Below are 26,592 nucleotides of genomic sequence, written 5' to 3'. Positions count from 1 at the left end.
TTCGAATCCAGCAGCTGGCCCTTAGATTTTTTCTTCCTAGGAGCTTCTTACAGCTCACTGTCCGGTGATGGACAGTGTTGTTTGTAACGAGAGAATATTGTCCGGAGGCCGGCAGTGCACTGAAAAAAGCTCCGGGCGCCAATAACCTTAGATGTTGACGCGCCTTAAGTCACAAAAAAAAAAAAAAAAAGTATTCTTTGCGGATCATCTACTATCGTACGGCGATCGGGAGAAATAATCATAATGTATCAAGCATTGCATACTGGCAATTAAGGCCGCAAATAGTGATGCAGTTTCTAAGACTACTTTTAGCATCTCAAGTATGTTTTGCATTGCAGAACTCATTAAAATCAGAGTCAAAAGTTTCCGATAGTTTTTGCGTTCAGCATGAACACAATGAACATAAAGAAATTTAGAGTAAGGAAGGTTTCAGGCTTGCTTGTACTAAATATCAAAGTGTAACATTGAAAGTTTATGGAGAATATTAGTATAGCTCCTTGAATTTAGTGGAGTTGAAACTCTAAACGAATGATTTTGCTAGACTAGAGCAAACTAGCAAAGCGAGGAATGAGATTGGACGCTGACAGAGAAGAAGTTTTTTTTAAAAAAAAAAAAAAAAAATGAAACAAATTAAGAACAAATTTTTTCCTGGTTATACAGATTTATAACCTGCAAAAAAATCTTCTCGAACAATAAAACTGAAAGTAGTGGAGAATCAAAAAGAGAATGGAGACAATCTTAAAACAAATTTCCTAGGTAAACTGTACCAGACTCAAAGTTTACTGCCTAATATTTCCTCTTTACCTTGTTATTAGAAACCAAGAAACGGCTGAAGACCACCAGAGCAGAACTGCAAATTTAAATAAAAAACTATCCACAAAACTCTTAGAAATAAGTTCACAGGGCAGAAATGATTTAAAGTCCTTTTTTCTGTAAGGAATAAAATGTAAAAACAAAGCAGGGCACAGGACAGGGCTAAAAGGAACTTGTATTGGTACTAAAGAGAAGTTTTATTCGTCTAAAAATTATTTCATTTATTATTTGAAGAGGTAGATTAGATTAGATTAGATTAAATTTGGGTGGCCTCAAGGCCTGCGCCACCGCGACCCCTATGGATCTATTGTGGCTCCCCGACTTTAGAGTTCACCCTCCAGACCCGTCCGTTTAATCAGACTCTTAATTCTGGAGAGTGGCTCCTGGGTAAAGCTCTCAGGCCTTGGTTTTTCTTCCCCGAGAAGTAACATCCTTAGCCATACGAGCCCCTCACACTGACACAACACGTGTAGTGCCGTTTCTTCCTCTTCCTGACAGAACCTACAAAGGCTATCATCTGCCAGGCCCATGCGATGCATGTGCTTTCTGAGCCTGCAGTGGCCCGTTAATAAGCCTACAATTATCCTTATAGCCCCACGGCCTTGACGGATTAATTCTGCGGTCAGCCTCGGCGAGTAGCCTCTGATGAACTCCTTCGCCTGTCGCAGCCCAGTGGTAGCAAGCCACCACTCCTGAGCCTTACTCTGCACCCATGCATTGATGGCCGCAGACTTAACACATTTCGAAACCCCAAAGCAGGGCTCCGGGCCAACGAAGTGTCCCGCAGAGCCTTCCCGGGCCAATAAATCTGCCACTTCGTTCCCCTTGTGTCCTGAATGTCCAGGTACCCAAACTAGAAAGACCATATTCTGGTCACTAATTTCCTTCAGGGCACCCAGACAGTCCCAAACCAGCCTTGAATTGACCTGGTAAGAACTAATTGCCCGTAGAGCAGCCTGACTATCCGAGAAAATTACGACCTTAGAGTTAATAATTCTTCGCCCTTTAATCTCGGTAGCACAGAACCTAATTGCATCTAGCTCAGCCTGAAAAACTGTAGCTAGTTTTCCTAGGCTAACCGAAAAGCTACATTTCGGTTTCGCCCCGTACACTCCCGCTCCTACTCCCTCCTCCAACTTGGAGCCATCTGTGTACCACATTGAATCTCCCACAACTGGGGGTCCACTTTTCCAAGCCTCCCGGTCCCCAATACAGACTTTGAAAGGCTTGTAGAAGTTATATTTGGGAGTCATAAAGTCCGAGGTAGAGTTGTTCTTTCGTTTGGAAAGGAGATTAAAAGGTGGAAAAACCTAGAAGCAGAAGTGAATGTAAAATACGTTTAATACTGACATGTCTTGCCCATAATATCGGAATTTTATACTCTTTTTTTTTCCTATTGTGCGCTGGTATGTTTCGTTTGTTTTCTTTCATTAACATTTTTTTTAATTACCACTCTCTGGTGCAGCCAGGAACTTTCAATTTTCTTAGCTAAACACTCGTCCCAAATAAAACGGGAGTTTTCTGTATTCAAATTAAACGTCCAACTTTGTTCAAATACCCTTTTTGCTGCTATCTTTTTATTTTATTTAAACAGAATTGTGCTTACTTAAGGGTATAGAGCAGGATACAGAACCATTAACTTCAAAGAAGTCGATTGGAAAGATTTGAACTCACCTCATTTGTAAAGCGGAAAAAAAATACGCTTTTAGTTTCTATTGAAATCCGTCGGAACTCTTTTAATTTGAACAACTTGTTCAGAACTTTTAGAAATTTACTTCTACTGCAGTGAATTGATTTCAACAACGTTCACTTTCACATAATCCTTTCCTTTGGTCACAGCCTCACGGATATTTAACTGTTACTGCTTAATTTTATATTGCAAAAAGTTTGTAAATTATTATCATTATTCATGGAGTGGAGATCAAACATCCTGCTCTATCCAAACCCTCCTTGGCAGCCAGGTAGCTGTGTAGATACCCCCAAAAAACACTACACCAGCATACCCCATACATAGTATGGAAATCCATTTCCGGGTCTGAGCCATAAGAGTAACCTAATTACCCTGATTCCGAACAAATCGAGAACTTTAAGTAGAAACACTAGAAGATCTTGAAGGACTCCACAGCATCTTACTAACAACTCCTTTAGCGGCCATTATATAAATATATTCATATGGTAGGATGGTACAAAGTCGTCCACTCTTGGAAACCTGTTATGAATACGTTTGTAGCTGCAAAGCGTAATATCCTTGCAATCTAGACAGAGGTGTCCTGTTAATTATTTTTTTACCGGAACGCTTAGGTGTATATATGTATACATACTTTAATTTTTTAAAATATTTTTTTATGCACCAAAAAGGAAAGGAAGCTAAAATCATTGAGGACCCCATTTTATGTATATATACGTTTATTACAATAATAAGAACATTTTATAAAAATAGTTAATATATTATAAAATACGTATAGTACTCATAAAAAATTGCATAAATATTTGCAATAATACATTAAAAATAATAATTTTTATAAAATATTCCAAATAGGATTATGTTCAGGATCTATTGGTTGAACTTTCTTTATTTTGTTGTCATCTGCTGAACGATGAGACCTCAACCAAATTTGTACATAATCATCTGGATTAAATAATTGTTGCGGTGGACCATTCATTTTTATAAATAGGAGATTTATAGATCTCCAAACGTCCAGATGTAGAAAATTGTATTCACGTAATTTTTTTTTTTTTTTTTTTGATATATTAACCAATTTTCGTTAAAACAGAAATCATCTTTAGTTCCAGAACGCGTTCCTGTCCAAAAGGAAGTACCTTAAGCTTAAGCGCCTCATGAACTGCTTCATAAGATTTATTTTCAGCATTTCCAGAGACTCTCGCATTTCGCACTGCTACGATGAGTTGAAGTGGCTTTTTCCTGTCTATCGCCGCCAATATTTTTTGGCTTCTTTCCTTTTACAAGTCATCCAGTCTCAAAGGCCTTCCTATATTTTTCAACTCCTTAAGTTTAAATCCTCCATCCATTCCCGTAACACTAGATCTCGCTCATCTGATCTTTATATTCCCTCTCACCGTAACTCATCCTTTGACAAGTCCTTCCTCATACGTGCTACCTCTCTCTGGAACTCCTTGCCTTCATCTGTCCGCCATGCTCCTACCCTATCCATCTTTAAATCCCGTCTATTCAGTTATCTCCTTTCTATTCAGCTTCCTCCGAAATTCTAATTGTTTTAATTTATTTCCTTAATTTCTGCTGTTTTATTATTTTATTTTTACTTTCATTTTCACTTATTATATTTTCACTTTTGTAAATATTTATTTATTTATTTAATTTCTCTATAATCACAGGCCAAACTATTAAGGCCTCTATTTGTACCTGTATTTATTCTTAGGGGACAATTGTCCCAGAATAATAAATTTCTTTTCTATTTCTATTTCTATTTCTATTTCTACCAGAACGACGTTCCGGAGCGTTCCAGCTCGAAGACACCACTGAATCTAGAAACTAAGTAATTGCGATTTTAGGTCGAGAAGACAACGTGTGGGGGACTGCAGAAGAAAAATGGTCGCAACAAGAAAAGGTGAAAAAAACAAAATGGTTAAAATAAAAAAATGTTGAACCGGAAATTGACAGGTCTCCCAGGACATGAAATAATAATTTAAACTTTCATTTCATCCATATATTCTTCGAAAAACCCTCTTAACATCCTTCTTTCCGCAAAAAATGATTCAATTAAATGAACCTCTTTTTGCAGCATCCCAAGTTTGATGAACAATCATTTCCAAGGAAATTGTGAAAAACTAAATATCGCTTTAGTAAAATTACTATTTATTTCGAAATGCTTGAAATCTGAGCAGAAGCCCTAGAATGTTGGAATATGCAGTGATATCAAAACCCCACTAAAGATCAATCTGCGAGTGATTCTCCCTTCCACCTTCACACAATTTCACGTACAGAATAAGATTTTTTCAGGAGCTTCAAACGTGATACGTTTTGAACTAAAAACGAAAGAGAGGAAAAATCCCAATAATGAACTTTAGTCTTCAAAATGTACTCTCTCTTCTGATGCGTATCCAACATCCAAAGTTCCTCAGCTAGAAAAGTATTAGGAATCACTTTCTAGAACTGAGAGGAGATATTGTTGGTGCGGTAATGGCGCTCTCATAGATTACTTTTATAGAAAGACTTGTGTCCACCTTTATTAAATAATTCTTAACAGCTTTGAACAATTGGGTAAGCGTTCTAACGATCAACAAATCCAATTAATGCCATTCCCGCAGTGTAGACAAAGCTTCTCTTTTCGCTACACAGATCACATTGACCAGTTAGCTCTAATTCACAATAATTGTTCTAAACTAAATAAAATAATTTCTACTAAATCATCCGCCAACCTTGACTCGATCATCCGTCTTTTAACTTCCAAAAATATCTCTAGAAATCGCCGCAAAGTCACCGCAGAATACCTCAACCTAAATTAGATTTGGGATCATGTGAAATAAATTATTTTTAAAAAAGGATTATAACAATAAATAACATAGTAATTACCACACCGTTTCCAAGCAATGTAAATTGAAAACTACAATACCAGTGTACCGCAACCGGTACCATGGTGCTCTGGTATGTCTTTATTTTGGTGAAAAGTGATTTTTTAAAATATGGTCTGCACTAAACTGTACGGAAATAGATTAGTAACTTACGAAAATAGAAAACTTCGGGATGATTTTCATTCCTTTTCTCTTTTCGATTTGACTGCCAGAATAACCTTATAATCATTGACGGAGGAGGCATCCTCTCTAGGCATTGATGGGAGGGAAATTTTGTTCGCATCGCAGGAGTAATTATCCCTAACGTCTGGCTTCATTCTAGGATTTCCAGGGTAGCTATCGGTTACTGAAGCGATAAGTAACCATTCAGTTTCTTGTTTAATTTGTGGACGCCTTCCGAAAATCTTTTAAGGGATGCGTTTGTTATCTTAGTGAATGATAACACTGACTAAAGAGCCCCAATGCTCTTTCGATAACTGGGTAAGTGATTACATCACGTAGAGTTGCTGTAATGTTGAGAGATATCATGTTTGTTGGGCTCAATAACTCTATTTTGTTCGTAGAGCAGTACAACTTTTTAAATAATAATAATGTAAAAGTCAGCAGATGAGAAAATTCCAAAACCTGAGCAACACCTGAGCTTTAACAATGGAATTGTAACACAGTTTAATATCGGCAGTGGAAAATGTATTATCTACAATAAACTGACGTGATGAAATAAAGAATTAGGTTTGCCGCTGGTGAAATAGTACATCAAGAGTAAGAAAAGTAAAAGAACACAGCTTTAGATTAATTCCACACAAAAAACCTTAGAGCTCTATTGAGTGTGCCTAACCACACTGGTTGGAGGCCTCAGTTAGACTCCAAATATTCAAACTACTAATCTTTCCTATCAAAGTACTGCGCATCGCCTTGGGTGGATCGTAGTTTGTGTGCAATGAACAAATCTAAAGGGAGCTAAAAACGTCAAAGATTTTAAATCGATCTCCAAGATAGGAAAGCCGGAATATACACACTATCAACTTGGGCATACTTTGCAAAGTGAAGACAAAAAAACCTTAATATAATTTATACATTTTATGAACAAATTATATTTTGTTTTTACAGTATGTTTTTGCAAGGATGAAAATTAAGCACCATGTAAATAAAGAGGTTTTATTTTTCAAAAATGTTGCTTCTTTTACACTTTGATTTGAAGTATTGTAGCTTGAAGCTGCTAGCAGAGTTGCCATCAGTAACAATTATCAACAATTGTAAGTAAAGGCATTAAAAAATCTTCCTTTTTTCAGGTAAGCTTTAGACCATGTTCCAAATAAGTAGATGTCGCGGTAGATGGCGACTTAAAAGGAAAATGACATTTTAAATAAATATGATCTCCAAAAATAAGAATTGAGTAACTCTAACCCAAAAAGATGATCCGAGAAGATAAATATCACGAAATAAATCGTTAGTAATTTGGGGGAACCCATTTTTCTTTTAATGAAAGAAACGTTCTGAATGCTCAACGTTCTAACTGAAGATATTGTGCGATCATCTTAAATTTCATGAAATAGATTCTTCAAGATATTCACCTTTTTAAAGCTGTTAATATTATATTAGAATAAATAATAAATTAGAAATATATATTTTTTTGCGTAAGATTATAAAGTTTCCTTGATGCCAAAAATAAATTGAATTTAAATGGAAATTTCTTATAAAGTTAAAACCTCTAAAGAGATTTTTTTTTTATCCCGTATTTCCCACACAGGTTGTTGAAAAAAACAGTTTGGTCCTGCGGGAGAGAGGGCGGAAAGTAAAGATCTAAAGAGCAAAAAAAGACGCCATTACACTTCCGCTATTATGATCGTTAGGGAAATCAGAATCCATTTCCCAAGTTCATTTTGTCTTCTTAAGGAGCTGTATTAAATAATTTCCATGGTTTATTTATTTTAAAAGAATTTAGATCTTGTTAAATTTAGTTTATTTGTCCATTAACTTGGAAAAAATGTTTTTAAAGAAGTGGCGCGGGTGGTTTATTGTTTATTTGTGTGTGGTAAAATAAAATATCCCAAATAAGAATTAAATCAGAGCACTCTCAAAGACTGCACTATACTTTAGTCATTCATTTTTTCAATTAATATTTACTCTTAATGTTTAGTTGTGTAACTAGCCTTTTTCTAGAGTATTAACTGAAGAAGCTAAGCAGGACTTTTGTAACTCAGTTAATAATAAAGGGTTGACTGCCAATACAAAGGAAATAAATTTAATATATACTAGCCTACTTACTTAAAAGAGAAAAGGGAATATATCATAAGGCATATTTTCCTCTGAGTATGCCTTATTTGCAAAGAAATTATCCTGAGGCTTCAGCTAGAATATTTTATTTCTGAAAAAGACATTATAATTTTCCCCAGGCGCACAGAATAAAGAAGTAGGAACAATAAAAAGTATAAATTGCTATTAAGCACTACATACATTAAACAAAAATACACATTAGGTAATAATACATTTCGCGTGAACAGATGGTGCCCTCTATATTTTAGAGCAATGTAAATAAACGTAAATAAAATTTGATAGCGTTAAATCATTCTTTGCTGTAGACAATAGACATGGCCAAAGTTGGACAGAGAGATACTGAATAGCCATAATTGTGGAACAATACAAACACTTTACTGTAATCTCTTTCAAACGAACTTTGCCTTCATTAACAGCTGTACAATTGTAAATCAATTAGGATTCTGTATATATACGTTCATTACTGTTTTTTTTTTTTTTTTAACAGCACAGAGTTGGCGACAAATTTAGCTACAGCAGCAATCAACGGCAAAATTTAAATATTTAATCCTAATAATGAGCAAAATTCTCGTTTATACTTTCCGTTTTTTCCACTAAGAGAATTTATTGTAATCGTGCAGATATTTGAATCATCGCAAGATGAATTGTATCCCTTTAAAGTGTAGATATTTAATGTACGGTCAAAACACATATTTATGAACTGATAAAAAAAGTTATATTTATTATTAAAATTCAGTTTGAGAAAAATTGGCCAATCCGAAATATGTCTTTATTTCTTGATTGTTCACTTTTTGAGATTTTCTCGAATTAGGATTTTTCGCAAACTTCGTATGCAAATATAAAGTTGTACTTTAGGTAGGTTCCTTGCAACATTTCAGTATATTGTTTTACAGACCTTTTAATGTTGGTAAAGAATTAAACAAAAATATTATTTGAAGAAACTTCGAGAGATAAAACTTTAGGAGTAAGAATTCAGAGAGATTAAGAATTCGAGAGCGAATCATCGTCTTAATCGGATTTTTCGCATAAAGTAATGGTTTTCACAGTGTGTTCCGCGCAACTTTGGTGTTATTAAATGCTCTTCTTTTGTTTCATGCAAAAAATTGTTGTAATAATATTAATCTTAAATATTTAAAATTCTTGTTATTCAGGAACATCAAAGGTATAAACTACAGGGAGATAGAAGAGAGCATCGATCATCTATCTGACTTAATGTTTATGAACCCTTAATGAAACTAAGTCGCAAAACATCACCTTCACTCTTCGTCGCATCACTTCTCCTCCAGTTTTCTATAACCTAACACCTCTACCAGTAGTGAACGTTGCCCGCTACCTTGGGCTTTACTTAGACTGAAGACTTTCCTGGAACCCCCACACTAGACTTAAAAGAACAGAACTAAACAGACGCTATCGGCTACTTAAAAGACTCTTAGACGATAGATCAAAACTCTCTCTGGACAACAAAAGACTGCTTTATACTTCTATTTTGAAACCCATCTGGGAGTATGGAATTGAGCAACCAAACGCTCCAATCTCCAAAGGATTCAATCGCTACAATCTAAAATACTTCGAACTATCGTAAACGCTCCATTTTATGTCTCCTACCTGACTATACAAACTGACCTTAACATTCATTTTGTCACCCAAGTCGCTGAAAACACGATACAGAAAACTCCACTTCAGCCTGCAATCTCATATAAATCCTCTAGCTCAAAATCATTCTTCTAGAACTCTTTCTGACAACCCGACAAGATGTCTTAAATGACAGTGGCCTCGTGATCTCCTCTCAAGTGAAGAGAGTGACTAACCATATAATGTTTTTGAGTGTTACCACTGTGTAACTTCTCCACTCGTTACCTTATCATTTATTACTCTATTGTATCATTGTTACTTATAGCACTAACGCGCTGATTGTAGCACAATAAACGCAAAAAATTAAAAAAATTATGACCAGGATTAAATTTATGACCAGGAATTTAAACAAATATTGTTCTCTAATAAGATGATATAATATTATGTTTATAAAACTTGTTTGATGTTGAAGGAAAACAATTTGAGAGAATAAATAATGTTTATTAGCAATTTCGAAGTATGAGATTATTGCAAAAGATGCTGTTTGCCTACAAATCGAGAGGCAAATTAATTCCTCATACTTCTGTTCGCAATTAAAAATTAGAAAAACACCGTCGAAAATTTTTTGTCGACAAAGAATATTCTACATTAATAAAAAATGCAATTACTCTTCAATTAGGTTTTTTTCATTTCAAGCAGGAAGTTATAAAAGCAGTAAATGTTCCAGAAATGTGAGAGAAACATGAAGCCATATGTTTCACGTTAAATTCTTTTGTTTTTTATTAATATTTTTTTACTGAATCTTTTAAAATAATGATAGTAATTCAATAAAACTACGATAGTTACATCTTTATATCCCTTTAGCCCTTACTCTTTTAATAGTGTCTTAGAATGCAAGATATAAATTTAATTATTCACACAAACTTCCAACTTGATTTGTCTCAACTTAAATGAAAATGTTAATCAAAAGACATTTTAAAGAAGTAGTGGCAAACTCAGTATGCCTTTAAATTTCTAACTTTGGAATCAGGCACATTTTTCTCAGTGAGATCACAAACTAATCTTTTATATTTCAAAAATAAATATTAAATTATTTAAAAGATTAAACCAAAGGAACGAGATAGTACTATTAGTTTTCTTTTCCAAATATTTCCAACACTTAACAAATACACAATGCCAAACACAAAGAAATAGACCGATCTGGCTGAAACTTGGTGTGTGTTCTTCCAAGAGATGCTACTAACTAAACATAACCTCGATACGCGCCAGTAGTGCTATCTCTCTGACTTAGCACGGACTTTTCAAACGACCCTCGTAATAAATTCATATAACTATAACAATGCAAGTTTCAACTTGTTTTGTTTTCTTTCTAATTACTCATTAATAATGCAGTTAATACATCGTACTTACCTTTATTCTGTTGGTGTTAAAATATTATCCGCAATCATACAATCTCACTAGCATGAAGGAGCGAGATTTCGAGGGATTGGTTAGTCTCTTTTTTACGAAACTTTCTTGGAATGCCAAATTGTGTGGGATCAAAAGAATAGTTCCAGACAATGAGAAACTTTCCGTTTATCTTTTGACTTTTGACATTTTAGCAAAAATAAAAAGAAGAAAATTGATTTCGTTTGTATTTTCAGGAAAATGTCCAGACTTAAAAATAATAAAGTAAAAAAAAATAGAAGAAACTATACGTCAGACTAAAATTTATATACAAATTTAATTATTCACATATATATGCGAATAAAATTTTATTTCAGAGCTGAGTATAAAATATTTATACAAACATTATTATTCCAGGCGAGTAAAATGTTTTTCTTCTACCAGCGTCCAGACCAAAATTATTACTGATACTATTGCTGCATTTATGAATAGTAAGAATATTGGTTAAAATAATATATTCTCCTTTAATTGCTAATAAATATTTATTATTTAAGTTTAAATAATTTTATATTTTTCAAAAATTAATTTACTGTACATGACCATTTTACTAAACATAACTGTAGGGAAGGGATTAGCTATGAGGTTAGCATACTGGACTCCCACGCGGAGGTCCCGGGTTCGAATCCAGCAGCTGACCCTTAGATTTTCTCTTCCTAGGAGCTTCTTACAGCTCACTGTCCGGTGATGGACAGTGTTGTCTGTAACGAGAGAACACTGTCCGGAGGCCGGCAGTGCACTGGAAAAAGCTCCGGGCGCTAATGACCTCAGCTGTTGATGCGCCAAAAAAAAAAAAAAAAAAAAAAAAAAAAAACTAAACATAAAACGGTTTTAGTGGCTAAAACTAATAATTTAAACAGCTGGTTTGAACAATCACAAGACTTTACATTACCTATTTTTCATATAATTAAGTTGACTTGGAACTTATAGTTCGTTCTAAAAAAAATAATCTATTTCAATACAATGTTCATAGTTACAAAAGATTACTGTTGAAGGAATGGTGATGTTGCAGCTACCTCTTTTTCTCTGAGAATAGTTCTAATCTACATGAATGAACCTCTTTGGTAACTGCTTATAAAATTACAGACTTTGTAACTGCTTATAAAATTACAAAAGACTTTCTGCAAATCGCATTTCAGTGTTCTAATATTATTGCAACTGGAAAATATTTTTATTTAATTTAATGCGAATCTAAACAACTTTATTAATATTGGAAACTGGTTATTAATTGTGATTGATGTTCCTTTTGAAGTCTAGAACGATATCTCTTATATAAAAACATATTCATGTGATCTTGTGTATAAAATTTGACAAGCTCTCAATGAACATCATATAAGGGAGTAAGAACTAAGGCATGTTTAGAAGAGTCCTTTACATCAACACCTCAGGTAGTGTTAAAGGCATGGTGCACTAAGCGGGTTATAAAATCTAAGCATCTCTGGTTCATATTCACCAGAAGCACCCTATCTATGAAGTCTGAGGTCCAGAATTTGATCACAAGGGAGGATGAAGGGCTACAATAACTCCTCCATTAGAGCAATATAGGACAACCTATATTGCTCTAATTCTTTTAACATCTCTTACTACCTTATTAAAATCAATTGTAACAAATTAATTTACACAAAACCTCACATATTAATACATCTTTTTTCTTTTTTTTCACTTAATAAGAACAAAATTGAGGCGCTCAGCGCAATAGTGGCCCAACCCACAAAAATGTGAAAAATGAGATAATAACATGTTTGCGCTCTCCATATGCTAATCTATGAGTGTACGAGGGTCGTTTGAAAAGTCCGTGCAAAGTCAGAGAGATAGCACTACTGGCGCGTATCGAGGTTATGTTTAGTTAGTAGCATCTCTTGGAAGAGCACACACCAAGTTTCAGCCAGATCGGTCTATTTCTTTGTGTTTGGCATTCGTTTGAATCGAGGAAGTCGAGTGATTTTCAAAAAATGGACGAAAAAGAATTTCGTGTGTTGATTAAACACTACTTTATGAAAGGCAAAACGCCTCAGGAGACTAAAGAGAAGCTTGATAAACATTATGGTGACTCTGCACCTTCGATTAGAACATTTATAAGTGGTTTCAAAATTTTCGGAGTGGCCATATGGGCACAAGTGACGCTGAACGTTCTGGACGCCCTGTTGAGGTTACTACTCCAGAAATCATTGATAAAATCCATGATATGGTGATGGATGACAGAAGAGTGAAGGTGCGTGAAATTGCTAGTGCTGTGGGCATCTCGAATGAACGGGTACATAATATTTTGCATCAACATTTGGACATGACAAAGCTATCCGCAAGATGGGTGCCGCGATTGCTCACGCTTGACCAAAAACGAAATCGTGTGAAGTGTTGCAAGGACGGTTTGCAGCTGTTCCAGAAGAATCCGCAGGACTTTAAGCGTCGTTTCGTCACTGTGGATGAAACATGGATACATCACTACACTCCTGAGACCAAAGAACAATCTAAACAATGGGTTACCTAGGGGGAATCTGCGCCAAAAAAGGCGAAGACCGTTCCTTCGGCCGGAAAGATTATGGCGACTGTCTTTTGGGATTCGCAAGGAATAATCCTCATCGACTATCTGGAAAAGGGTAAAACTATTACAGGTGCATATTATTCATCGTTATTGGACCGTTTGAAAACTGAGCTGCAAGAAAAACGCCCACGATTGGCCCACAAAAAAGTCCTTTTCCATCACGACAACGCACCAGCTCACACCTCAGCAGTTGTGGTCGCAAAATTAATGGAAATAGGGTTCCAACACGTTTCACATCCCCCCCTATTCTCCAGACTTGGCTCCCTCGGACTACTATTTGTTCCCCAATATGAAGAAATGGCTGGCGGGAAAAAGATTTTATTTAAACGAGGAGGTGATTGCAGAAACGAATGGCTATTTTTCAGACTTGGACAAATCCTATTATTCGGAAGGGATCAACAAACTAGAGCAGCGTTGGACGAAGTGTATAAGCCTAAAAGGAGACTATGTTGAAAAATAAAAAAGGTTTACCCCAAAAAATTAAGTAGTTTTTATTTTTGCACGGACTTTTCAAACGACCCTCATAATATTGGCCCAACCATCCTTCTCAGTCTACTCTACAGATGACATGGAAAGTATGTTATTTCATTGAAAGAAATCACTGTCTCTTAGAGTGCAATACTGGCCCACCCAACCCACCTTCTCAGTCAGAAGAAAAATTCATTCAAGATCATTAAAATGATATCTGCAAACTTCAAGTCAATAAATCGTTTGGAAGACATCAAAAATAGGAAAATAAATTCTGAAAAATATAAAGTAAAATGGCTCAACATGCAGTGGATTCATTTTCAAGCACAAAACCTTATGTGATGTTTTATAAATACTCAAACATGGATTCAGTGGAATTTTAGTAATGTTAATTTGGAAAAAAGAACAACTGTTACTCGTCCACAAACACTAGACTGGAAGAGCTGTTGATGAAGCCAAGTTTAAGGATTTATTGTCTTCACTACCCTGGGTTACCCCCTGAGAACCATGTATTTTATCCCCAATTGAAAAGAAGTGTAGCAACAGAAGACATTGGTTTATTACTGGGAAGTTCTGATGAAGAAGAAGGAAGTGGATAAGATGTGAAAAGTATTCATACAGAATATAACGTATTATCTTCTTAAGACACATATTACCGGATTTTTAGCATTATAATATAAGCCTATCCCATATATTTTCCCAAATCAACTGAAATCGGATATTGCAATAGTGGCCCAACCCACATGTACGTACTAGCAAGAAGTGTTTGTTTTACTGTACCAATTTAATGCACGAGTGAAAACTAGGTACTACACTGCAATACATGATAAAGTTTTGGAATTTACTTGAAAAATCACTGCCATAAATAAATATAGATTTTCATTAAACTTTCAAATCTACTTTCCCCAATAAGTACTTCAGTGGGGTTGGGCCACTATGGCGCTGAGCGCCTCAATTATGCTAAAAATAATTCAGATAAAACGCCGTTATAAAATCATCAAGTCGTGAATCTGACGAGAAACACAATAAATGTTCAGACTTTCAAACAACCATCTTGCTGCAATTCCTAGAGTAATTCTAATTTACCACTTTTCTTGAAACTGAAATGTAGTTGGTGGGGATTGCATTTAGTAGTTTCTGGCCATGATTACCTAACTTTCACGAGCCCTTTTTTAAACTCTGTTTCATTTTCAAACTTGACTCTCAAATTATAAAACTTTGCAAAAATAATTTTTTTTCAGAGAAATGTTTGAAATAAAAAAATCTATATATCAATGTCAGAGAAGTAAGGAATAGATTCCTGAAAAAATGTGTTATTATCCGTTTTCTAGCCATTTTAGAAAAACTCTACAAATTTTAAACACAATTGTTTTGCGCTGTGTTATAGAAGAATAACAATTAATTGTTCAGGAGCGTCACTTCAGAAGGAATCATGATTGCCCGAAGAAACAATTTTTTGGGCATTAGTTTTAATTGATCTACATGTGACCTACTCAAAAAGTAAATTAAACAACTCGTGCAGTTGTGAGTAAAATTTAAATTTCAACAACTGATACTATCGCGTTGCTGATATAATGTTTTACAGTTTAAATACCATATATCGGATTTAATTGGAAATGCATTTGAACTGTTAATAATGCCAACGTGTTCTACTTGATGTAAAAGAAATTCTTGGCAGCTAAATTGTACACAAGTAGAAAAAGAAGTTCAGAGTGAATGTATTTAAAAAGAAAACATGAATGAATTTAAATACGGCAAGAAGGGAAAAGAAATAGATTGATTTAAGGTAGGTGCGAATTAGGAATGTGCTAAAATATTTAAAATATTCGAACGGCCAAATATCACATTCTCTCTGTTTTTAAACCTGAGAAAAAAAAAAGTCTCGTTCTCATTACTTCTTTCTTAATGTTCTAACTCACCAAATTTCTACTAATTCCGAACATTTGAATCGTATTTAATTCTAATTCTAGCTGTTCATTACACTGAAATGAACTTGACAAAGAAGTCTACCCAGAAAGTGAACTGTCCATTAAGTACAAAGGTAGTTCCTGCAGAGGAATCTTCTCTCAAACTCATTATAACAACGCATTTACCTTCCTTAACACCACACTAGAGAAAGGATCGTACATTAGAGAAGTAACATATCCTTAATCGAATTTTCTGGGTTGAAATGTTACAAATAAACGTTCAGACCTTATCAAAATCATTTGTGTGTCAAGAACGCCAGAGGGGACATCACAGACATCTGTGATTGAAGCTGCCATTCTCCAGTCTTGAATCCACCTCCATTCCTTGTGAGAGACGCCTTATTGGATAAATAATTTTCTCCGAAGAGCTTTCTAGTTATAGTGTTATGTACCATCCATCTGTGTATATATGAGCACAGGTAATGATCAACGTTTTGTAGGGACGCAGTTTAGTGTGGAATATGATGCGACATTTCAAGTGTCTGGACCAATCTAAAATAAGAATTATTGGCCTTCACACTCTTATAGATCAATTCCACAATTGATTCTTATTATACAGGAGGTAAGACAATACAATATATAAAATGGCTCCATACAGAAAGGCCTAACTATTCTCTCACAGAGTGCCATAATCGAATTTGCCTGAAATGATAAAAAGTTTAAACCTAAGTGCGTAGGTAAGTTAAAAAGTTAAGTTTTTACAAAAAAATTAAAGAGCCGTTTTTAAGAAAATCCTAAACTAAAAAAAACTATTCAGTAAAGTGAATCTTTTAGTTGTCCAAAACTTTACTGTGGGTGGCGTCCTCTATCGGCAGCAAAACGAAATATTTTCTGCAGTATTTCAGTTTCTGTGGGTTCACCGATCCAGAAATTTTTAAGAAAACCATTTTTTTAAATATTTTTTTTTTTTGCACTCAGTGGGGCCTCACTGAGTGAATATTTCTGGTGAAATATCAAAATGTGCACGATTACAACACCACCTTCTCTTACTAGTTGAATAACAGGCATGAAAAAATTTATTTAAAAATATGTATATGTATATGTTATTCTAATGGATATACAATTGAAATGAATGAATTTTTTTTTGTTAAAAGAAAGTTAATTTTGCATAAAAGAAGAATAAATCTAAAAATATTATGCCATCAAATCAGAGTAATCACAGATTCATATAAGTAAAGTAATGTGGGTAAAAGGCTTCATTAAACAGTTGGGATCGAAATTACAGCAGAATAAAAGAGTAACGAACTCAATTAAATTTAACTAAAAATATTTTAATAAATATAAAACGAGTCGCAACAAAATAACTAGAAATTAAACTCTCTTGAATTAGATCATACCTCACATCTGGCTTGCTAGCTGTAGTTATCTAATTAGTTTGACCTACCTTTCTCATCACAACATTCAATTAAAATATTAATCCAATTGCAAAGTAGTTTTGATACCATTTTTATAAGAAATTCTTTAAGAATGAGTAGATTTTATTGTGTAACGTCATCTCATTGGCTAATTAAATAACTTATGTAAAAGTAAACGTTCACAATTACTGATTTTAGCAACCAATTCTAGTGTGATCATCTGAGACACTATTGGCTAAATTGAGCTCAGAATTTGAATGTTTTTAAATTGTACGATACTGAACTATTTATTGCAATATTTTTCCTAGTGAACCAATCTTTATTTCTTTTCAGTCTTCATTTAATCAAATTAGGTTTTAATTTTATAATTCTGGAAGAATCGAATTTGAGTATCTGGACATGATTATTATACATCAGTGGGTAGGTAAACCCTTCGCTATTATCCAAAACCACTCTGAACCCATGTAACAACCCTCTCTCCACCCAAAAAAATTCAATACTGGACCGCCCCCTACTAACTTTCAGAACTGTCCAAGGAGTGCAGATGAAACAGGCCTTGAATTCTTCTCAGCCATTCAATGAACAGTTACTTTAGATGGAAATAAGTAATTTTCCGTTAGCCCATGATTATTGTGTCCCTTTCGAGCACGTAAGAAAGAAACTCTCCTTAATTTTTTGCATTTATTTCAGTAGTATTCCATTAAGAGTAATTAAAAATATGCCTCTAATTTTATTTTATTTTATTTTTAAGCACAAAAGCTTTCATCTTTCGTATACACTTCATTTTTTCTTCAATTCATTCAATAATCAATATTCAGGAATAAATGTGGAAAATTTTTAAAATAAAACGACTGGTTGAACAGTGAGAAATTAGTGTTTCAAGTTTTATCATTATAATACATTCTCTTAATTGAATTAACTTGAAATAAACAGTTTAAATCATAAAATACAACTTAAAACTCAATCAGTTCCACAATAGAAGAGAAGGTGGTAATATGGGACAGTCTTTTTTTACCTTGTATATTTTGAACACTACTGAATTAAAAATCTACTCTGAAGTAAAAATCATAGACATACATTATTTGTCTTTGTAAATTTGGAGTCCTGAGTGGATTACAGCAAGGAGTCTGGAGTTAAACTGTAAAAGTCTGTCGTGGTGCCATATTGGGTTTTCAGAAAGTGTGGTGGTAATATGGGACACACATAATAATTATAGTTAATGTTCTCGTTTCTCCATGAATTGTAAAAATAAGCTGTAAATATGCCACAAAACTATATTTTACACAATTATCGTACATTTAGGAAAAAAATTAGGGTGTAATCAGTTTTCTTAGAGAAATGTCAAGAAATCTTTGAAATGATCTTTTTAGGCTCTTTATAGTACCCTGTAGAAAAAAAATAAAATTATAAGACATTAGTTTCGCCCTCAGTGCCACTTTTCACACTTTTTTGGCAGACGATTAACGAGGTTGTTATATGGGATGACGCTGTCCCATAATACACCGCGTAGTTACAATATAAGCTCATTTTCTTCCAATATACATTCATATTTGAAATCCATAATACTTTCTACATTTTTAATGACTAAGGGAAATTATACTAACTTTCCTCGGTATTAACCAAAAGCAGAAAAAAATCAACCTTAAGAAAACTTTTTAGCATTGACAAAATCAACACAGTCCTCTCTTGGTCAAAGCTGTCACTCGATTGACGCGCTGCCTTCTGCAGCAGACAAAGCCTAACTCAAAGAGTAGTAAGGCACCAAAAACTAACAGGTAGCCACTACTGGTTTCACAAAAACAGGGATGTCCCAAATTCCAACCCCGTCCCATATTACCACCTTCTCCTCTATATTTTTATTAAAAAAAATAAATAAATAACTCGGCTAACCGTGTAAAGCAGGTTCTCAATTTGGGTTCCGTGACACCCTAAGGTTCCTCAAAATGTTGAACAGGAATTGTGTGTAAGTGAAACGCCTCAGTATATAAAAACCTATGAATATCTTATAATCTAAAAGCGTATTTTCCACTCGTATAATCGATTAAATTTATATACTAACAATAAATCTTTGTATTACAAACAATTTAAAAAGTTGTAAGCGAGGGAAAATAAAAATATATTCTAGCATCTGCAGATAAAATTAAAGCATGAAAAAAATGTGGATGTTAGTAGTGAACTCGAAAATTTTCTTAAAGATGCCAAAGGGAAATGAATAATAAAGATTTTAAAAAATTATTTACAGTAATTTAGCATCGTTAGAAGAAAAAATTAACCTTATTTTTTAGGCAGTTAATTTTTTTTAGACTGGACCCAAAATCCATTTGTGGTGTCCAATATCTGTTTTATGTGGGTTAAATCTTACAAATCTTAAGACTGTACATCAAGATTGAAGCATTCTGAAATTCATTTTAGATAACAAATTTGAAGGAATTCTCTAAATTTCCATTATATACTACTCCTTCTAATTGCCTTTCATCCTTTCATAACTTGTTCTTTAGTCGCTATTTCATTAACTTCATTATTTTCTCCTGAAAGCTCTTGCAATAGAATATTATTACTTGCTTTCAATTTCTGCTCTTAATTCCCCACACCTACGTTTCTAAAATGCATTATTTTCCACCTTCTTAACTTCATAATTAATTCGAGTTTCTGAACCTTCCACAATACCCTCAAGTGAACATTTAGTTTTTTAACAACATTCATTTTATCTTCAATTTCAATCTTCTTCGTTTTATTTCTATTTTGTTTCTTCTCTTTCATTTTAGAGTTCGCATATTTATTTAACTAAGACACCACGACAGCCAACCAGTTAAAGGCGAGGCCAGCTAAGATTTATGTGTTACTGTGTTCGATTCCCGGTCTAGGGCTTAGATTTTATCTAATGGTAAATAAAAGGAATTTATAGTGAAGTTAAACGAATTCACTATTTGTACCAATCTGAAAATTTAATTAAAATGTTTTCAATTTAATTGTGTCTAAATTTCCCCCTACATGAGTTTCAAAAACTCTTCTCTTTTAGAACAAATAAGATGATTTTCGAAAGATGTATAAAATAAATATGATCGGCGATTCGCAGTTTGTAAGATGAGAAGTAAGGAAAAAATTTATTCATATACGAAGGTCGTTTGAAAAGTCCGTGCAAAGTCAGAGAGATAGCACTACTGGCGCGTATCGAGGTTATGTTTAGTTAGTAGCATCTCTTGGAAGAGCACACACCAAGTTTCAGCCAGATCGGTCTATTTCTTTGTGTTTGGCATTCGTTTGAATCGAGGAAGTCGAGTGATTTTCAAAAAATGGACGAAAAAGAATTTCGTGTGTTGATTAAACACTACTTTATGAAAGGCAAAACGCCTCAGGAGACTAAAGAGAAGCTTGATAAACATTATGGTGACTCTGCACCTTCGATTAGAACATTTATAAGTGGTTTCAAAATTTTCGGAGTGGCCATATGGGCACAAGTGACGCTGAACGTTCTGGACGCCCTGTTGAGGTTACTACTCCAGAAATCATTGATAAAATCCATGATATGGTGATGGATGACAGAAGAGTGAAGGTGCGTGAAATTGCTAGTGCTGTGGGCATCTCGAATGAACGGGTACATAATATTTTGCATCAACATTTGGACATGACAAAGCTATCCGCAAGATGGGTGCCGCGATTGCTCACGCTTGACCAAAAACGAAATCGTGTGAAGTGTTGCAAGGACGGTTTGCAGCTGTTCCAGAAGAATCCGCAGGACTTTAAGCGTCGTTTCGTCACTGTGGATGAAACATGGATACATCACTACACTCCTGAGACCAAAGAACAATCTAAACAATGGGTTACCTAGGGGGAATCTGCGCCAAAAAAGGCGAAGACCGTTCCTTCGGCCGGAAAGATTATGGCGACTGTCTTTTGGGATTCGCAAGGAATAATCCTCATCGACTATCTGGAAAAGGGTAAAACTATTACAGGTGCATATTATTCATCGTTATTGGACCGTTTGAAAACTGAGCTGCAAGAAAAACGCCCACGATTGGCCCACAAAAAAGTCCTTTTCCATCACGACAACGCACCAGCTCACACCTCAGCAGTTGTGGTCGCAAAATTAATGGAAATAGGGTTCCAACACGTTTCACATCCCCCCCTATTCTCCAGACTTGGCTCCCTCGGACTACTATTTGTTCCCCAATATGAAGAAATGGCTGGCGGGAAAAAGATTTTATTCAAACGAGGAGGTGATTGCAGAAACGAATGGCTATTTTTCAGACTTGGACAAATCCTATTATTCGGAAGGGATCAACAAACTAGAGCAGCGTTGGACGAAGTGTATAAGCCTAAAAGGAGACTATGTTGAAAAATAAAAAAGGTTTACCCCAAAAAATTAAGTAGTTCTTATTTTTGCACGGACTTTTCAAACAACCCTCGTATTTGTACAATTATTACCAACATGAAATTCAATTCTTTCATTATATTTTCATTTAATGAAATAAAAGAAAATAAGTAAATAAAATAGGAAGGGAGAAAATCTCCATCTTACCTTTTTTTTTGTTATGAAAAAAACGTCCTTCAATAAAATGTTTGCAATGTGTCCCAATATGCTCTTTGGAGATTGGCCAAGAATTTAACTAACTGACGATTCTTGAAAAAATAAATAAATGTAAAGGAAAAAGCAGGAGTTCAGCCTACCAACCTCAAATTGTGGAAATATGTATAAATTTAGACTTTTTTTGTGTGTGAATAATTCAGCCGTTTATGAAAGGCAAGGCTGAAATCAGGCGCTGGCTTGTAGATTTGTAATTTTTAAGTAATAAGAAATTAACAATATTAATGGATTTTATTAATACAAAAAGAGGGAACAAAGAATTCAAGTCAGGGAACTATTTAATGGCAATCAAAAAAGAAAGTGTGCTTTGAAAATCGTATATTTTTTAAGACCACCTCCATTAAGTAATCAAGTGCTCTTCTAGAGTTTGTTTTGAAAGTCAAATCAATCACAATTGTAGTCAACAAAGTAAAATTTTAATCTTATCCTTGCAAGGAGTTTTCAGCGAAATTTAAATAAAAGTATTCAACAAATTTTTAAACTTATAAATTATGGTCCTACCTTATTTATTCTTAGAGTTAAAATAAATGTGTTGCTAAAATTTTAAGTTTAGAACCAATTCTTCCAACAGATCTAGCACTTTATGGATATTTCACTTCATTTTATTTTAGTTTTTGTCTAGCATGTCTCCTATGGAGTTTCGCTAAGCTCCGCATGCATATAAATTATGATCAGACCTCATAGATCTATAATTTTTACTTTAATCATTTTTCTGGGATTATTATTTTTTTTAAGGCAATTCTGGAGTTTGGCTCCTTCCAAACTGTCAACTGCGAAGAGAGAGTTCAAACTGTGTTTAAGAAGAAATATGTTCCAAAAATATTCGGAGTGGGTCAATCCATGTCAAATCAACACGGGGTCTGAACCTCACCATCTCGGATTTTCTTGAAATTTGGCACATGTGTACTATTGGTATAGACTTGGAAAAATATGAAATTTTACTGTGATATGTCAACTGGTTTATGAGTTACAGGGCTGTAAAGTTGCCAAAAATGGGCTGAAAAACAGGGAACCCCGAGTTTTTGAATTACTGTAGAAGCTTTCCTAATTGAGCTACAGACTTGGGATTGGTGTCATTTTATAGTATATATAATGCCCTTTCCTGTGATATGCGACACCATATGGGTTAGGATAAATAAAGTTTGTTAAATTTAAATTTTAAATTTAAATTTTAAATTTTTTAAAAAGTACATATTTTAAAATTTTAAAATTAATTCCATGAATAGCTAGTAGTGTTATGAATCACTGGGCAAAATATTAATTTGGGACGACAATGGCTTCATTGTTAAAAAAATTTAAGACTAAAGCTCCAATCCGATTAATTCAACTCTGAATTCATGTTAATACAATAATGCTAATAATAATTCCACTAATAAGTCCAAAGTAAAACATACTGTTAAGTAATAGGATCTCTTTAATATTTTAAGCTTGAAAAGGCGTCATTTGTTTGTCATGCATCACTTTCTAGTAGGACATATGTAAGTTCTTCCAGTCAGAGTCACAGGATCAATTTTTATCAAAACATCCACTACTGAGACCCAAAGAATATCGGCATTTCTTGGATGCGAGATGATTTAGAGGGTCCAGCTGGATGAAGAAAAGTTACTTTTACTTCATCAAGTTCTCTAAAACATATCCAAGCCAAGCCACCAGTTTCTTTATAGACTACACTGATATACAACCTGATATGGCGGCTAATTTTAGATTATCAGGGAATTTTGAAACTTCCATTTCGCAAGCTTCTGAGTTCATAGAAAAGTTTTTAACCAATATTTTGGATTCACTTCTGGGAATGAAAGCATGGTATTGCTGTGTTCCTTTAATAGCCAATGCTTGAGCAAACCGATTTTTTAAAAAACACTCAGATTCAACATAGTCTTCCTGAGTTGAATATGCAAAGTCTATGTTGGTGAATAATTTATGAGAGATATTTGAAATAAAACATGAAATGTATTATAGTGAGGCAACGTCGTGTTCATACCACATTTTTATAGTGTTATTTTAGCATATAGTTTTTCATATTGAGTTCACATTGTGTATTTGTTAAGTGTTGGAAATATTTGGAAAAGAAAACTAATAGTACTATCTCGTTCCTTCAGTTTAATCTTTTAAATAATTTAATATTTATTTTTGAAATATAAAAGATTAGTTTGTGATCTCACTGAGAAAAATGTGCCTGATTCCAAAGTTAGAAATTTAAAGGCATATTGAGTTTGCCACTACTTCTTTAAAATGTCCTTTGATTAACATTTTCATTTAAGTTGAGACAAATCAAATTGGAAGTTTGTGTGAATAATTAAATTTATATCTTGCATTCCAAGACACTATTAAAAGAGTAAGGGCTAAAGGGATATAAAGATGTAACTATCGTAGTTTTATTGAATTACTATCATTATTTTAAAAAATTCAGTAAAAAAATATTAATAAAAAACAAAAGAATTTAACGTGAAACATATGGCTTCATGTTTCTCTCACATTTCTGGAACATTTACTGCTTTTATAACTTCCTGCTTGAAATGAAAAAAACCTAATTGAAGAGTAATTGCATTTTTTATCAATGTAGAATATTCTTTGTCGACAAAAAATTTTTGACGGTGTTTTTCTAATTTTTAATTGCGAACAGAAGTATGAGGAATTAATTTGCCTCTCGATTTGTTGGCAAACTGCATCTTTTGCAATAATCTCATACTTCGAAATTGCTAATAAACATTATTTATTCTCTCAAATTGTTTTCCTTCAACATCAAACAAGTTTTATAAACATGGTTAGGAAGGTTAGATTCAACTTTGGAGCACACTAAAAAAAGCGACAGTTTTATAGTGTTTGGTGAAACTCACGAGCACTGTAATTTTACAAATAAATAAATAAAAAAAAAAATCTTATAATTTTATTTAACCACCTTCAAACTTTGCAAACAAATTATTCATGTTTTAAATTGTTAATCATTTCTAAATGTTTCAAAAAAATTCATTTCAAAAAAAAAACTTGGCTTTTGTTACTTCATTTTACATCTTTCAAGAAATTATGCTTTCGAGTAAAAGTATTATCTTCGCCAACAACAATTTCGTCAGTATTTTTAGATGCTATATCCATTATAGAATAAAAGACTTGATGAAAAACAATAGCACCACAAAAGGCATAAAAATGAGACATTCCCATGGTCAAATTGTATTCAAAAATTGATTTCTGAAAAGCAATTAATTTACATTAATATTTTAAATCTAGAATTAAACATAACAAATAATAATAAATATACCTCTCTGGTTTTGAAATATTGCAGATCTGAAACACAATACTTTTCAAAGAATTAGAACCACTGTTACCTTAACAAATCTTTATTGCATTATAAAACAAAAAACAAAACAAAACAAAAAACAAAAACAAATCTAAACTAAAACAATTTTTAAAACAATCAGTTGATTTTTTTAACTCATGTTATTTATACTTTTGAAACTATTTTACTTCTGTAATAAATATAACATTTGGTCTTTGGAACAAAAAATAATTGTTAAAAAAGACAGCAATTTAAGTTGAACAAAGAGTATACATATTTTCGCTTTTTTTTTTTTTTTTTATCCGACTTCTGTAATGATCACTTTCGTTTTTCCTTTGTGAAGTTTTTCTCTAGTTGGAATTTAAATGTTTAAAAATAACATTTTAATTACATAGTATATACCTTTACCTTTTTTGCCTTGCTTGATTCGTACAGCTCAAAATTCTATTCAGTTTCACCTTGTGATCAACCCAGATGCCCATGTTAATTTCTTTAAATTTTTTAAAAGGCCAAATTGGTTAAATTCTGTTATTAGTATTGTCTACTTCCATACCAATCTCTAACGAAGTACGATATCTCGGACTACATCTTGACAAACGACTAACATGGAACCCTCACACGAGACTCAAACGAACTGACCTCAATCTGAGGTATAAAATGTTGAAAAGACTACTCGACAAAAGATCAAAACTGACCCTGACGAACAAACGATCATTGTATACCGCTCTACTTGCCCCAATATGGACGTACGGAATACAACTCTACGGAAGTGCCAAAAAATCGTACATCAACCGACTTCAGACCTTACAATCAAAAATTCTAAGAACAATAGTTAACGCTCCCTTCTACGTCTCCAATCATACTATACACTCTGATCTCAATATTCCTCTCGTTTCTGAAATAGCCCAAACTCGATACACAAAACTCCATTCAAATCTACACAGTCATTACAACCCTCTTATCCACAACATGTCTACCACAACACTTCCTTCTAATCCTCAACGCAGACTAAAGCGGCGGTGGCCACGCGACCATCTCAACATAACGCCGATCTCCTAGGATGGTTGCTGTTTAAGCTTGCCAATCTGGTGAACTAACGGCTTCCATCACTGGATGGTCGTTGTTCACTCCAATCATGTCCTTGGCGCACATGCATGTGCACGTATGTGTGTGGATACATAATACATATGCGTGCATTTGTATTTGTGCCATCTCTTATCACTCATCACTTTTGCTTATTGTACTGCATGCAGTTGCAAAATAAATAAACAAATTAAAAAAAAAAAAAAAGTATTGTCATTTTTTGAGAGACATCTTTTATGACAAATCACGAACGTATTGTTTTTTAACGGTAGAAAATGAAAAGTAAAAATTATTATATATCTTTATACTTTATGCTTTGTCTTTTTCAGCTAATCGGTTATTTTTTGTATACTTATTTAAAAGTTTAAAAGACTAATGAGATAATTCTGAACTTGGGTTGGAACTGAAAATTAGATTTGAAAATGCCTTAAGAAAGTATTTTCTTCAGATAAAAAAGTGTTTATCAAAGAGAAATCTACACTTTTTTTTAGCTCATAGGATATTCTCCGTTAGTGGGCTTTCGGATGTGAAATTATTAAAAATACCATGGAGTTAGAATGGCCACTCTCAGGGAGCTGGCTGTAAGCCAAGTAACAGCCAACGGATTATGCCCACCCGTGACTATCTTCTCCCAAATACCCAACTTGTGTGTATATGTAAGAAAC

General features: G+C 33.8%; 1 protein-coding gene and 1 long non-coding RNA gene across 2 annotated transcripts in view; both read right to left on the bottom strand.

Moving 5' to 3' along the window:
* Nucleotides 1-26,592, bottom strand: part of Neto (Neuropilin and tolloid-like) — a 428,343-nt gene that overhangs the window by 306,022 nt on the left and 95,729 nt on the right. The window lies entirely within an intron of this gene.
* On the bottom strand, nucleotides 24,444-26,240 carry LOC141455630 (uncharacterized). Its single transcript, XR_012459364.1, has 2 exons — nucleotides 24,827-26,240; nucleotides 24,444-24,756 (listed from the first exon to the last, which is right to left on the bottom strand). It is a non-coding gene; the product is annotated as an uncharacterized lncRNA (long non-coding RNA).

This window comes from Rhodnius prolixus, unplaced genomic scaffold (assembly GCF_049639745.1).
Source record: "Rhodnius prolixus isolate KJV_2025 unplaced genomic scaffold, Rpr scaffold_4, whole genome shotgun sequence".
Taxonomy (NCBI): Eukaryota; Metazoa; Arthropoda; class Insecta; order Hemiptera; family Reduviidae; genus Rhodnius; species Rhodnius prolixus.
The sequence above is the reverse complement of the archived record's forward strand: the minus strand, read 5'-3'. Positions and strand labels throughout refer to the sequence as shown.